At 47.4% G+C, this 12,332-nt stretch overlaps 1 pseudogene; it reads right to left on the bottom strand.

Annotated features, from left to right (window-relative positions):
- Nucleotides 1–396: 396 nt before the first annotated feature.
- On the bottom strand, nucleotides 397–11,967 carry LOC139026121 (voltage-dependent calcium channel gamma-7 subunit-like; annotated as a pseudogene).
- Between the last annotated feature and the right edge of the window lie 365 nt (nucleotides 11,968–12,332).

The following is a 12,332-nucleotide window of genomic DNA, read 5'->3' as shown; positions in this document are numbered from 1 at the left end:
CAGTAATAATCAAGGCAGATGGAGTGGCCTATCTACCTGAGAGGATGAAGAAGGCAGTAATAATCAGGCCAGATGGAGTGGCCTATCTACCTGACAGGATGAAGGCAGTAATAATCAAGGCCAGATGGAGTGGCCTATCTACCTGAGAGATGGAAAGGCAGTAATAATCAAGGCCAGATGGAGTGGCCTATCTACCTGACAGGATGAAGGCAGTAATAATCAAGGCCAGATGGAGTGGCCTATCTACCTGAGAGGATGAAAGGCAGTAATAATCAAGGCCATAGAGTGGCCTATCTAACCCTGACAGGATGAAGGCAGTAATAATCAAGGCCAGATGGAGTGGCCTATCTACCTGAGAGGATGAAGGCAGTAATAATCAAGGCCTGATAGAGTGGCCTATCTACCTGACAGGATGAAGAAGATCCCGGAGACGAAGGCCAGGATGGTGCGCTGGGGCCGGATGTGTCCGATGTTACTGATGACAAAGGCCGTGAAGACGAAGAGCAGAGACACCATGGGGAACGGAGTGGCCGTCCGCACCATCTCTACAGGGTCACAGTATTAGAGGTCAAATGTTATGCGCTAACRATAATAGAGAGCAATAGTAATGGCGTCTTTTTGTAGGCATCAACTTCGCCATGGCTCATTGGCCAAAGCCTATGGGGAAATTAATTGGGGTTTTGGATAAACGCCAAAAATAAGGTATGTTGCAAACACAGGCTTAGCGAGACCTTACACGTTTTGTTCTATGAGATAATCATCAGCTAACGCCACTTTTGGGGAATTTTTAAGCATTGAAGTCGGAAGTTTACATACACCTTAGCCAAATACATTAAAACTCAGTTTTTCACAATTCATGACATTTAATCCTAGCAAAAATCTCTGTTTTAGGTCAGTTAGGATCACCACTTTATTTTAAGAATGTGAAATGTTAGAATAATAGTAGAGAGAATGATTCATTTCAGATTTTATTTCTTTCATCACATTCCCAGTGGGTCAGAAGTTTACATGCACTCAATTAGTATTTGGTAGCATTGCCTTTAAATTGGTTAACTTGGGTCAAATGTTTCGGATAGCCTTCCACAGGCTTCCCACAATAAGTTGGGTGAATTTTGGCCCATTCCTCCTGACAGAGCTGGTGTAACTGAGTCAGGTTTGTAGGCCTCCTTGCTCTCACACGCTTTTTCAGTTCTGCCCACAAATTMTCTATGGAATTGAGATCAGGGCTTTGTGATGGCCACTCCAATACCTTGACTTTGTTGTCCTTAAGCCATTTTTCGACAACTTTGGAATTATGCTTGGGGTCATTGTCCATTTGGAAGACCCATTTGCGGCCAAGCTTTAACTTCCTGACTGATGTCTTGAGATGTTGCTTCAATATATCCTACATTAATTGTTCCTGGCCTCATGATGCCATCTATTTGTGAAGTGCACCAGTCCCTCCTGCCAGCAAAAGCACCCCCACAAACATGATACTGCCACCCCCGTGCCTCACGGTTGGATGGTGTTCTTCGGCTGCAAGCCTCCCCCTATTCCTCCAAACATAACGATGTCATTATGGCCAAACAGTGCCATTTTTGTTTCATCAGACCAGAGGACATTTCTCCAAAAATGTACGATCTTTGTCGCCATGTGCAGTTCTCAAACCGTAGTCTGCTTTTTTCCCGCGGTTTGGAGGCAGTGGCTTCTTCCTTGCTGAGCGGCCATTCAGGTTATGTCAATATAGGACTCGTTTACTGTGGATATAGATACTTTTCTACCCTGTTCCTCCAGCATTTTCACAAGTCCTTTGCTGTGTTCTGGGATTGAATTTCACTTTTCGCACCAAAGTACCATTCATCTCTAGGAGACAGAACGCGTCTCCTTCCTCAGCGGTTGACGCTGCGTGGGTCCATGGTGTTTATACTTGCGTACTATTGTTTTTACAGATAGAACGTGGCACCTTCAGACATGTGGAAACTGTTCCCAAGGTATGAACCAGACTTGTGGAGGTCTACAATTGTTTTTCTGAGGTCTTAGCTGATTTCTTTGGATTTTCCCATGCTGTGAAGCAAAGATGCACTGAGTTTGAAAGGTAGTCCTTGAAATACACTCCACAGGTACACTTTCAATGACTCAAAATGATGTCAACTAGCCTATCAGAAGTTCTAAAGCCATGACATCATTTTCGGACTTTTCCAAGTTGTTAAAGCCACAGTCAACTTAGTGTATGTACACTTCTGACCCACTGGAATTTGATACAGTGAATTATAAGTGAAAGTAATCTGTTTAGATAAAAACAATTGATTGAAAATTGACTTGTGTCATGCACAAAGTAGATTCCTAACCGACTTGCCAAAACTATAGTTGTTCACAAGAAAATTTGGGAGTGGATGAAAAATGAATTTCAATGACTCCAACCTAAGTGTTATGTAAACTTCCGACTTCAACTGTATGTAATCATAACAACACATAAATTACATAAAGGCTTCATAATAATTAATACATGCCATGTTAACTGACTGTATTATCTCATAGAACAAAAATATATAAGATCTTCCTAAGCCTGTGTTAACCATAGAACTTATTTTGTTTCCTCTGTTTATCCAAAACCCCTCCAAAAACCCCAAATTAATTTCCCCAAGGCTTGGCCAACGAGCCATTAATGGCCTGAACAAACCAGAGGTAACTCATTCCCGTTTTTAGGGCTACAAGTTGGTGAGCTCTATGCAGCGTGCAGTGTAAAAGCTGTAAGTGTAGGGTACAGTACACTCACTCAGAATATTAGCAGTATTCTCTGTGGTGATCTCTATCTCTGGCTCAGTGAAATCCTCTGACGCCACACTCCCGTTCTCTGTCCCTGAGAGAAAGGGAAAGAAAGAGGAGTGTATAAAATGAGGCTTGCATGAGAAAGAGAGAGGGAGGCAGATACATACAGGGGTGGACTGGGACCAAAAATCTGTTCTACCATTTCTAACGCAATGGACCATTTTTTTCTTTGAGGCCCCCACACCGGCCCATTTTGTTATTTGAGGCCCCCATGTTGTTGCCAGTAATTATTCATTTTGCACAAAGAAAAGTTAGGCAAAAAATGACCAGCCCATCTGGCATTTGCCCAAAATGGCCAGATGGCCAGTCCCCTGCATAGTCAATGAAAAAATAATACAGTATTATAAACATTGAGATTGTGAAGTTGCACTGATCATAATGGTCCGTTTTGCATTTTCCCTAATGGTTAAGGTTCAGATTTAGAAGGAGTGAACTGATCCTAGATGAACTATGGCTAATTCTACCCAGAGCAGATTTGTCAGGTGGCACCACTTGCTATTGAGGTCAGAGTCATATGTACCAGCCACGAAGCAGACCCTCCAGAGGCCAGAGTGCAGGGCCATCTGACCTCCATGCTCTGGTTTCTGCTGCAGCACGATGCCCTCCTCCATCAGCAGCCAGTAGTCAGTAGACACAGCCACTCCCACCAGCAGCAGACCACACGCCCCAAACACCCGTGGACAGGATGGTCAGCGCTCTGCTGGCTGCACGAAACTCATCTAGAAACAGAGGAGAGCGGGAGGAGAGGAGGGAGAGGAGGAGGAGAACGAGGAGACAGAGGAGAGCGGGAGGAGAGGAGGGAGAGGAGGGAGGAGAACGAGAGAGACCAAGGATAAGTCAGACCTATTGCATGAAGTCTTCTGTCATGTTTTGTCTTTATCATCATGTCTTGTCCCTGTGCTTCCCCTGCTGTCTTATTAGGTCTTTCCCTCTTCATCCCTCTCTCTCCCCCTCCTCTCCCTCTCTCGCTCTCTCTCTCTTATCGTTCCTTCCTGCTCCCAGCTGTTTCTCATTCTCCTAAACTACCTCATTTACTCTTTCCAACCTGTCCCCTATTTTGCCCTCTGAATTAGAGTCCCTATTTCTCCCTCTGTTTTCCGCTTCTGTCCTTGTCGGATTCTTGTTTGATGTTTGCTGTTCTGTGTCCTTGTCCGCCCTGTCGTGTTTTTGCCTTCTTCAGATGCTGCGGTGAGCAGGTGTCTATGTCAGCTACGGCCTGTGCCTTCCTGAAGCGACCTGCAGTTCTGTGTCGCGGTTCTCCAGTCGGTTCCTCTCTACTGACGAGAGGATTTCATTTCCTGTTTTGGATTTACCTAGGATATATCCAGGAGGTATCATTGTTTGTTAAAGACTGGAATAAAGACTCTGTTCTATTTAATCGCTTTTGGGTCCTCATTCATCAGCATAAACAGAAGAATCCGACCAAGAATGGACCCAGCGACTACGGATTCTCGCAACACTGCCGTCGAGATCCAAGGAGCAATGCTCGCAGACACGAGCAGGAATGTCTGCTCGTCATGCCGTTGAGACCCTGTCCGCTGCAGGTCTCCGATCTCTCAGGACAGTTTCAGAGTCTTCGTCCGTGCACAGCTACTTCTGGTCTTCCGAGTCTCCGGAACCTAGGGCTTAATAAACCACCATGTTACTCTGGGCAGCCCACTGAGTGTCGCTCCTTTCTCACAGTGTTGATATTGTGTTCTCTCTCCAGCCCAACACATACTCAAGAGAGAGAGCTCGGATCGCTTACGTCATATCACTCCTTACTGTCGGGCTCGGCGATGGGCACAGCTATCTGGAGGCAAGGCTGAGTGTTCTAACGTTTATCAGAACTTTAAAGAGGAGATGATACGGTTTTTGATCGTTTCAGTTTTTGAAGGAGGGCTTCCAGGCCCTGGCTTCCCTATGTCCAGGTGATCTCATCCATAACGATTACTCTATAGAGTTTCGCACTCTTGCTGCATCCAGTGACTGGAACGGCCGGCGTTGCTCTCGTTTTCTGGAGGGACTCCACGCTGAGGTTAAGATAGATTCTCTCCGTGGAGGTTCCTTCCAGCGTGGACTCTTTGATTGCATCTCGCCCATCCGCATAGACGGAGCGGTAGATTCTTCGTCCACCGAGCTCGTGGAAGAGACTCGCTGTTACGGTGTTTCCCCTTCTCCGATCTCAATACCACTCCTCCCACACCGGCTCAGAGATCTGAGGCCCATGGCAGCTGGGAGGTATTCGGCATTCTCGGACTAAGGAGAGGGAGACGGGAGAGGTCACCAACCGCCTTTGCCTCTATTGCGGGTTTGCTGGACCATATTTCGTCAATGTCATGTCCAGAAAAACCAGAGCTCATCAGTAAGCGGAGGGCTACTGCTGTGAGCGCTACTACTCAGGTTCTCTCCATCAGAATTCCTGTTACTACCTTTGTTCGGTCCATCTACGCGGGGAACCGGTCGGCGGCTTTCCTGCAGTGCCTGATAGACTGCTGGGGGCTGAAGGGTTGTTTTATGGACGACCGCTATGGGCTCCGGAACCATGACATCTCCTCTCGAGACATTTAGGGGGAAAGCCCACGGCCCATGTGTCGCCTGAGATGGTAGTCTTTCCCCATTATCAGATGTGAGACCACTACTTTAACCCTCAAGTATCTGGTACCAGCGAAGTGAGACCATTTCCTTTTTTGATTTCGGTTCACCTTTTTACACCTGTTGTTTTGGGTCATCCTGTGCTAGTATGTCATAATCCTTTCTATTAATTGGTCACGTAATTCTATCCTATCCCCTGGAAACGTTTCTTTGTCATGTAAGTGTTTAATGTCTTTGCTATCCCTCCTGTTTTCTTCTGTCCCCTCTACTCAGGAGGAGACCTGGTGATGTGACAGCGAGTGCCGGAGGGGAATATCATGATCTGCGCACGGTCTTCAGTCGGTCCAGAGCGCCTCCCTTCCTCCTTCACCGGTCGTTTAATGATTTGTTTTATTGATCTTCTCTTCCGGGACCACTCTCCCTCGGGGCTAGGACTTATTACTCTCGTCGGCTTTCCCGAACGTAAGCTCTCGAGTATATCTGTCATGTTTCTCTCCGCACGGCCGGGTGCCGGACGCCCGGGTACCGTGGTGCCTTCTTCCTCTCCCGCCGGAGCGGGGTTTTCTTGTTTAAGAAAGTACGAAGGACCGGTACTCTGCGCCCCTGCGTGTGGTTATCGAGGGGCTGAATGACATAACGGTTAAGAATCGTTATCCGCTTGCCCCTTATGTTCGTCAGCCTTCGAGATTTTTGCAGGGAGCCAGGTTCTTACTTAAGTTCGGACCTTCCGTACAACCGGCTTACCATCTCGTACCGCATCAGAGGAGGGACGAGTTAAAACGGCGCCTTTAAACACTCCGTCTAGTGGCCTATTTTCAGGAATACCGCGGTTTGCCCGTTTCGGTGCTCGCTAATCTCCACGTCTTTCAGCATTAGTTTAATTTGATGTACTGAGCGAGACATGCTGAACATTTTGTAGTTTCGTTTACCTTGACGATATCCTTGGAATTTTTCCACCGTCACTCGAATGATCATGTTCAGGCACGTTCCGGACGTGTTGTTACTCCAGCGCCTTTTAGAGAATTGTCTCTACGTGCCCCAGGGCTGAGAAGCTGCGGCCTTTCATGTCTCCTCTGTCCACATTCCTTCCAGGTTCTGTTTATTTTCCGCCTGAAGGCTATTTCAGATGATCCCGCTGTGAAAGGTCCAGGCATTGTCAGCGATTGGCCCCGTTCCTAAAGACGTGTCGAGTTTGCAGCGCTTTCTCGGTTTTCGCAATTTCTATCGGCGTTTCATTCGTAATTTCGGTTCAAGTGGCTGCCCTCTCACAGCTCTGACTTTCTGTCAGACTTGCTTTAATGGTCCGGTTCGCCCAGGGAGGCTTTGATCTCCTCAAGAACAGAAGCTTACATCCGCCCTATCCTTGTTACTTTCCTGACGTCACTACAACCAATTCATTTTGTCAGGTTGACGCTTCAGAGGTGCGTGGGAGCCATTCTGATTTCTCAGCGACCCATTCTCTTGACGATAAGGTCCTTCCCCTTGCGCTACTTTTCTCATCGCCTGATCGCCATCGGAACCGCACTATTGATGTGGGTAACCGCGAACTGCTCGCCATCCGCTTAGCCATAGGCAATGGCGACAGTCGGTTGGAGTGGGCGACCGGTCCCCTTTTTGTCGTTTGGACTGACCCATAAGAAACCTTGAGTACATCCGTTCTTTGCCAAACGAATACTTAATGCACGTTCAAGCCTCGTTGGGCGTTGCTTTTTCGGCTTCGTTTCGACGATGTTCGGTGATTTCCTATCGCCGGGAAATAAAGAACACAACCTGAATGCCTTATCCCGTCTCTTTAGTTCTTTCTGTGGTTTCTACCGACCCCGAGGGATTCTTCCCTGAAGGGCGTTGTTGTGGGTTGATGTCTGCTGGGAATTGAGAGACAGGTAAAGCAATCACTCACTCACCTGCGTCGCCGCTGCGCTTGTCCTAGTAACCTTTGTTCCGTTCCTGTCTTCTACTCGTCTGCGCTTGTTCTTCAGTGGCTCCTTTGCCAAGTTAGCTGCCACCCCGTGTGGCGTCGGGGTTACGTTGCTTCTATTGCCAGCGGTTTTGGGGCGCTCTTCAGGAGCGGGACACGCGCGTTTGTGGCTGCTTGTCGGACTGCGCGCAGACTAAGTAGTAACTTCTCCTCCTGCCGGTCGTTCTCAGACCCGCTTCCCATTCCGTAATACATACAGACTAGAAGATAACTCACATCGCCTTTAGACTTTATTACCGTGTCTGCCTTCGTCCTGCGGGGAAAGACTGTGATTGCTTACGGTTTATCGATAGGTTCTCGTAAGGCGGCACATTTCATTCCCCTCGCTTAAGCTTCCTTCCGCTAAGGGACGGCACAAATCATCATTGAGAATGTGTTCAGAATTCATGGGCCTCCCGTTAGACGGCCTCAGACAGAGGTCCGCAATTCACGTCACACGTTTTTTGGAATCAGACTGGAATAAAGGACACTCCTGTTTCTATTAAGTCGCTTTTGGGTCCTCATTCAGTTTCAGCATACACATCTTCAGAGAGAGCGAGAGACAAAAGCAAAGGAGAAGAGACATAGACTCTTTTAATTTTTAAGTCGTACTTTTAGATTAAACTTCATTTATCATGTATGCAGAGTAGGAAAGAAGCTAAGAGGGGGGCGAGGACAGATACCTCGAATCAGAGCAGTCATGCTGAGGAGAAAGAGACGAGGGAGGCAGCAGATTACCTCGGTTCAGAATTAGTCATGCTGACGAGAAAGAGATGTAGGGTGGCAGACAGATACCTCGTTCAGAAGTCATGCTTGAGAGAAAAGAGAGAGAAGGAGGCGACAGATACCTTGGTCAGTAGTCATGTGAGAAGAAAGAGGAGAGGGATGCGACAGATTACCTGTTCAGAAGTCATGCTGAGAGAAAAAGATTTGAGGGAGGCAGACAGAACCTGGTTCACGACAGTCATATGCTGAGGAAAGAGAGGGGAGGCAGACAGATACCTGCGTTCAGAAAGTCATGCTGATGAGAAAGGAGAGTTAGGGAGGCAACAGATTACCTCGTGTCAGAAGCTGGCTGAGTAGAAAGAGAGAGTGTCGAGGCAGACAGATGTTATACCTGTTCAGAAGTTCATGCTGAGGAGAACAGAGAGTGGGAGGCAGACGATACTTCGGTTCCGAAGTCATGCTGAGAGAAAGAGAGAGGGAGGCAGAAACCCTATTGATATGCAAGGAGGGCAGAGATACTTTCAGAGTCATGCTGAGAGAAAGAGAGAGGGAGGCAAGACAGGATTACCTGCTTCAGTACAGTCATGCTGGAGAGAAGAGAGAAGGGAGGCAGTTGACAGATACCCTTCGTCAGTAAGTTCATGCTGAGATAAAGATGAGAGGGAGGCAAGACAGATACTCTTCAGTAGAGTCATGTGTGAGAAAGAGAGAGGGAGGGCAGACAGATACTTGGTTTGATATCATGCTGAGAGAAAGCGTTCTTGTTTCTCTGACCACCCTTTGCTAATATTGAACACACACATCCATGTCAGGTGGCTACAGTAGCTTTGGAAACCACTACACCAACACACACACACGCACGCCTACGACACACACAACACACCACACACACGACACACACACACACACACACACACAACACACACACACACACCACACACCCTTAGGAAAAAATTAATGAGCTCTGATACATGTGGTTTCTCGAAACAAAACTGTACATTTTCAGGTGTTTTCCTCGAGATCTTTTTTTTTAACGTGTTTCATTTTTTTTACCACTTCCAAACTTACATCTGAGGGGTATCTCCAGCAAAGATGGTTTAACAATATTCAGGTTCCTGAACATATTCAGGCTGTCTTCAACCTATCGAGGATAGTCCCAGGGCAATTACTTGGTTCCATAACCGCTGCTTTTCGTTTAAGTTATTAGGCTGAAGTGAAGCGCAGATTGGTTGATCAACTGGCGCGTGCACGCAACATTCAAAAAGGTCCTCATGTCAATGACAGAAAAAATGACAGATATGGAGTCAAAAGACAGAGCCCAATATTTCAAAAGTCTAGAACAAGAAACAATTGTAAAACACAACGAATATGTTCAGATATTTCTCCCAAAAGTAATACATCTGCCGCCGCAAAAGCCAGAGAGGGAGCCTGACAGAAAATTGCAGACAGTGTTAAATGGTTCCAATATCTAATAGGCCTAGTTTACACATATGGCTAATTAGGAACAATGCTTTCACTTTATAGAGCACTTTTATTGCAACGCGGGTGATATTACGTGTTAAGGCTATGGCCTAATATGTAAATTGAAGTAACCTATGTCACAATTGCAATGGTAGGCCCATTCCATAGCCTATATAGGATGAATACTAATGTATTGAATTCATAGAGTGCTTCTCATGACAACACGGGCAGCAATGTTGTTCAATGTTTAGTTGTAACCCCATGGGAGTCAGATCATCCGACAAAAGAAGGAWGGAAGATCATTGAATTCAATGACTGTTTGTGAAAGTGATTTTGTTTGGTGAAAGTTTAGGCTACAGTATTCAGTAGCGACCTGTTTGTTTATGCTGTTAAAGTTGTTTCTATTCACGTAGTGTCCTTCATTTGGTCCAGAGGGTGTTTGAATGGGAGATATGTGTTCATCTATAGCACCAATGATGTTTGGAAAATCTGCGGGATGAATTAGGCGAGGTATTATTTTTATTATGTTGCCTAGGTTGATTAATTTGAGATTAGCAAACCATCGCTGGCAGTCAACTGATCGCAGCCTGCTGTACCTGCAATRCTGTAAAAGTTCTCCTTGATTATATGGACAACTTGATGACCAGGGAATGCAACACAGACATAAAAAAATATCTTCAATGAGAGGCAGACTTCTTCCGGCTCTACACACCGTTACCTTGCCATATAGTTCAGCATCGCCCACATTGTACAGGACATTTCCAGTGGCAAGAAAATCTCTAAGCAATACACATAGTTTGTATAGCAGTCAACGCGAAACCGCGGAAAAACGATAACGTTCAAAAATAAATTTTTCTGAATGATCTAAAGGATGTATTTGAGGTCCAATAATAATTTGTTCCCTTTGTAAAGTAAGGCGAACAATGCAGGCTCCGATGTCAAGTGGATTTTCCAAGGAGACAGGCCATAGTGAAGAACAAGAATCTGGTGATAAGGCTCTCTTTCAAGCTCTCTTTCTGGAGGCGGTAATTCTGAGATTGCACAAATTCTGGTTTGACAGATCTCYCTAAATCACTAATCCGGCTTTTTGGTATACCCGTCTGGTCTCCCATTTGGGGACCAACCAGAAACGACCCTGCTTAGCTTCAGAGGCAAACTAGCAGTGGGATGCAGGGTACCATGATGCTGGAATGTGCCAAAAATTGAAAAGCAGTGACAGCAAATGCCAGTGTCACGCCCTGACCTTAGAGATCCTTTTTATGTCTCTATTTTGGTTTGGTCAGGGTGAGTTTGGGTGGGTATTCTATGTTCTATTATTTGTATTTCTATGTTTGGCCGGGTAGGGTTCTCAATCAGGGAAGCTGTCTATCGTTGTCTCTGATTGAGAACCATACTTAGGTTCCCTTTTTTCCACCTGTCTTTGTGGGAGTTGACTTTGTTTGTGGCACATAGCCTTTAGCTTCACGGTTGTTTTGGATTGTTTTGTTTTGTCGGCATCATATAAATAAAGGAATATGTACGCTCACCAACACTGCACCTTGGTCTACTTCTGTTGACGGCCTGACAGAACCTCCACCAACAAGGGACCAAGCAGCGTGGTAAGGGAAGCAGCGCTATCTGGAGAAATGACATGGAGGAGATACTGCACGGTAAGGGACCCTGGAGGCAGGCTGGGAGTATCGCCGTCAACGTAGGAACTGGAGGCAGCGAAAGCAGAGCGGCAGCGTTACGAGGAACACGGCTAGCAAGGGCCCGAGAGAGCCCCAATTTTTTTTTGGGGGGGGGGGGGGGCGCACGGGGGTTTGGCTGAGTCAGTTTGGAGACCTGAGCCAACTCCCCGTGCTTACCGTGGCGAGCGTTGTACTGGTCAGGCACCGTGTTATGCGGTGGAGCGCACGGTGTTCCAGTACGCGTTCTTAGCCGGTGCGCTACATTCCAGCTCCCCGCATCTGCCAGGCTAGGCTGAGCATCCAGCCCTGCTCTCCAGACCTCCAGTGCGCCTCTCCGGCCCAGTATATCCTGCGCCGGCTTCTGCGCACTGTGTCTCCGGTACGTCTGCACAGCCCAGTGCGTCCTGTGCAGCGCCGCGCATGGTGCAGGGTGAAGATAACCACCCAGCCAGGACGGGTTGTGCAGGCTCTAAGCTCGAGACCTCCAGTGCGCCTCCACGGCCCAGTGTATCCGGTGCCTTCTGCCAAGGACAAGGCCTCCTGTATGTCTCTCCAGCTGGTGAGTCCTGTGCCCAGAACTAATCCTCCTGTATGTCTCCCCAGCCTGGTGAGCCTGTGGCAGTTCCACGTATCAGACTGCCCATACGTCTCCTGCACTCCAGTGATGATCCATGGCAAGAAGCCTCCAGTGATGATCCATGCAAGAAGCCTCCAGTGATGATCCATGGCACGAAGCCTCCGTGATGATCCATGCACACTGCAGTATGTCATCAAGAAGCCTCAGTGATGATCCATGGCACGAAGCCTCCAGTGATGATCCATGGCAAGAAGCCTCCAGTGATGATCATGGCACGAAGCCTCCAGTGATGATCCATGGCACGAAGCCTCCAGTGATGATCCATGGCAAGAAGCCTCCAGTGACGATCATGGCACGAAGCCTCCAGTGATGATCCATGGCATGAAGCCTCCAGTAATGATCCATGGCAAGAAGCCTCCAGTGATGATCCAGGCAAAAAGCCTCCAGTGATGATCCATGCACGAATCTCCAGTGAGGAGTCATGGCACGAAGCCTCCACGACGGTCTCCGTCGAGCCTCAGCGACGTCCCCAGTCCAGAGCCTCCAGCGACGGTCCCAG

This window comes from Salvelinus sp. IW2-2015, unplaced genomic scaffold (genome assembly GCF_002910315.2).
Source record: "Salvelinus sp. IW2-2015 unplaced genomic scaffold, ASM291031v2 Un_scaffold3928, whole genome shotgun sequence".
Lineage (NCBI taxonomy): Eukaryota > Metazoa > Chordata > Actinopteri > Salmoniformes > Salmonidae > Salvelinus > Salvelinus sp. IW2-2015.
This window is presented reverse-complemented; position numbering and strand designations above follow the sequence as displayed.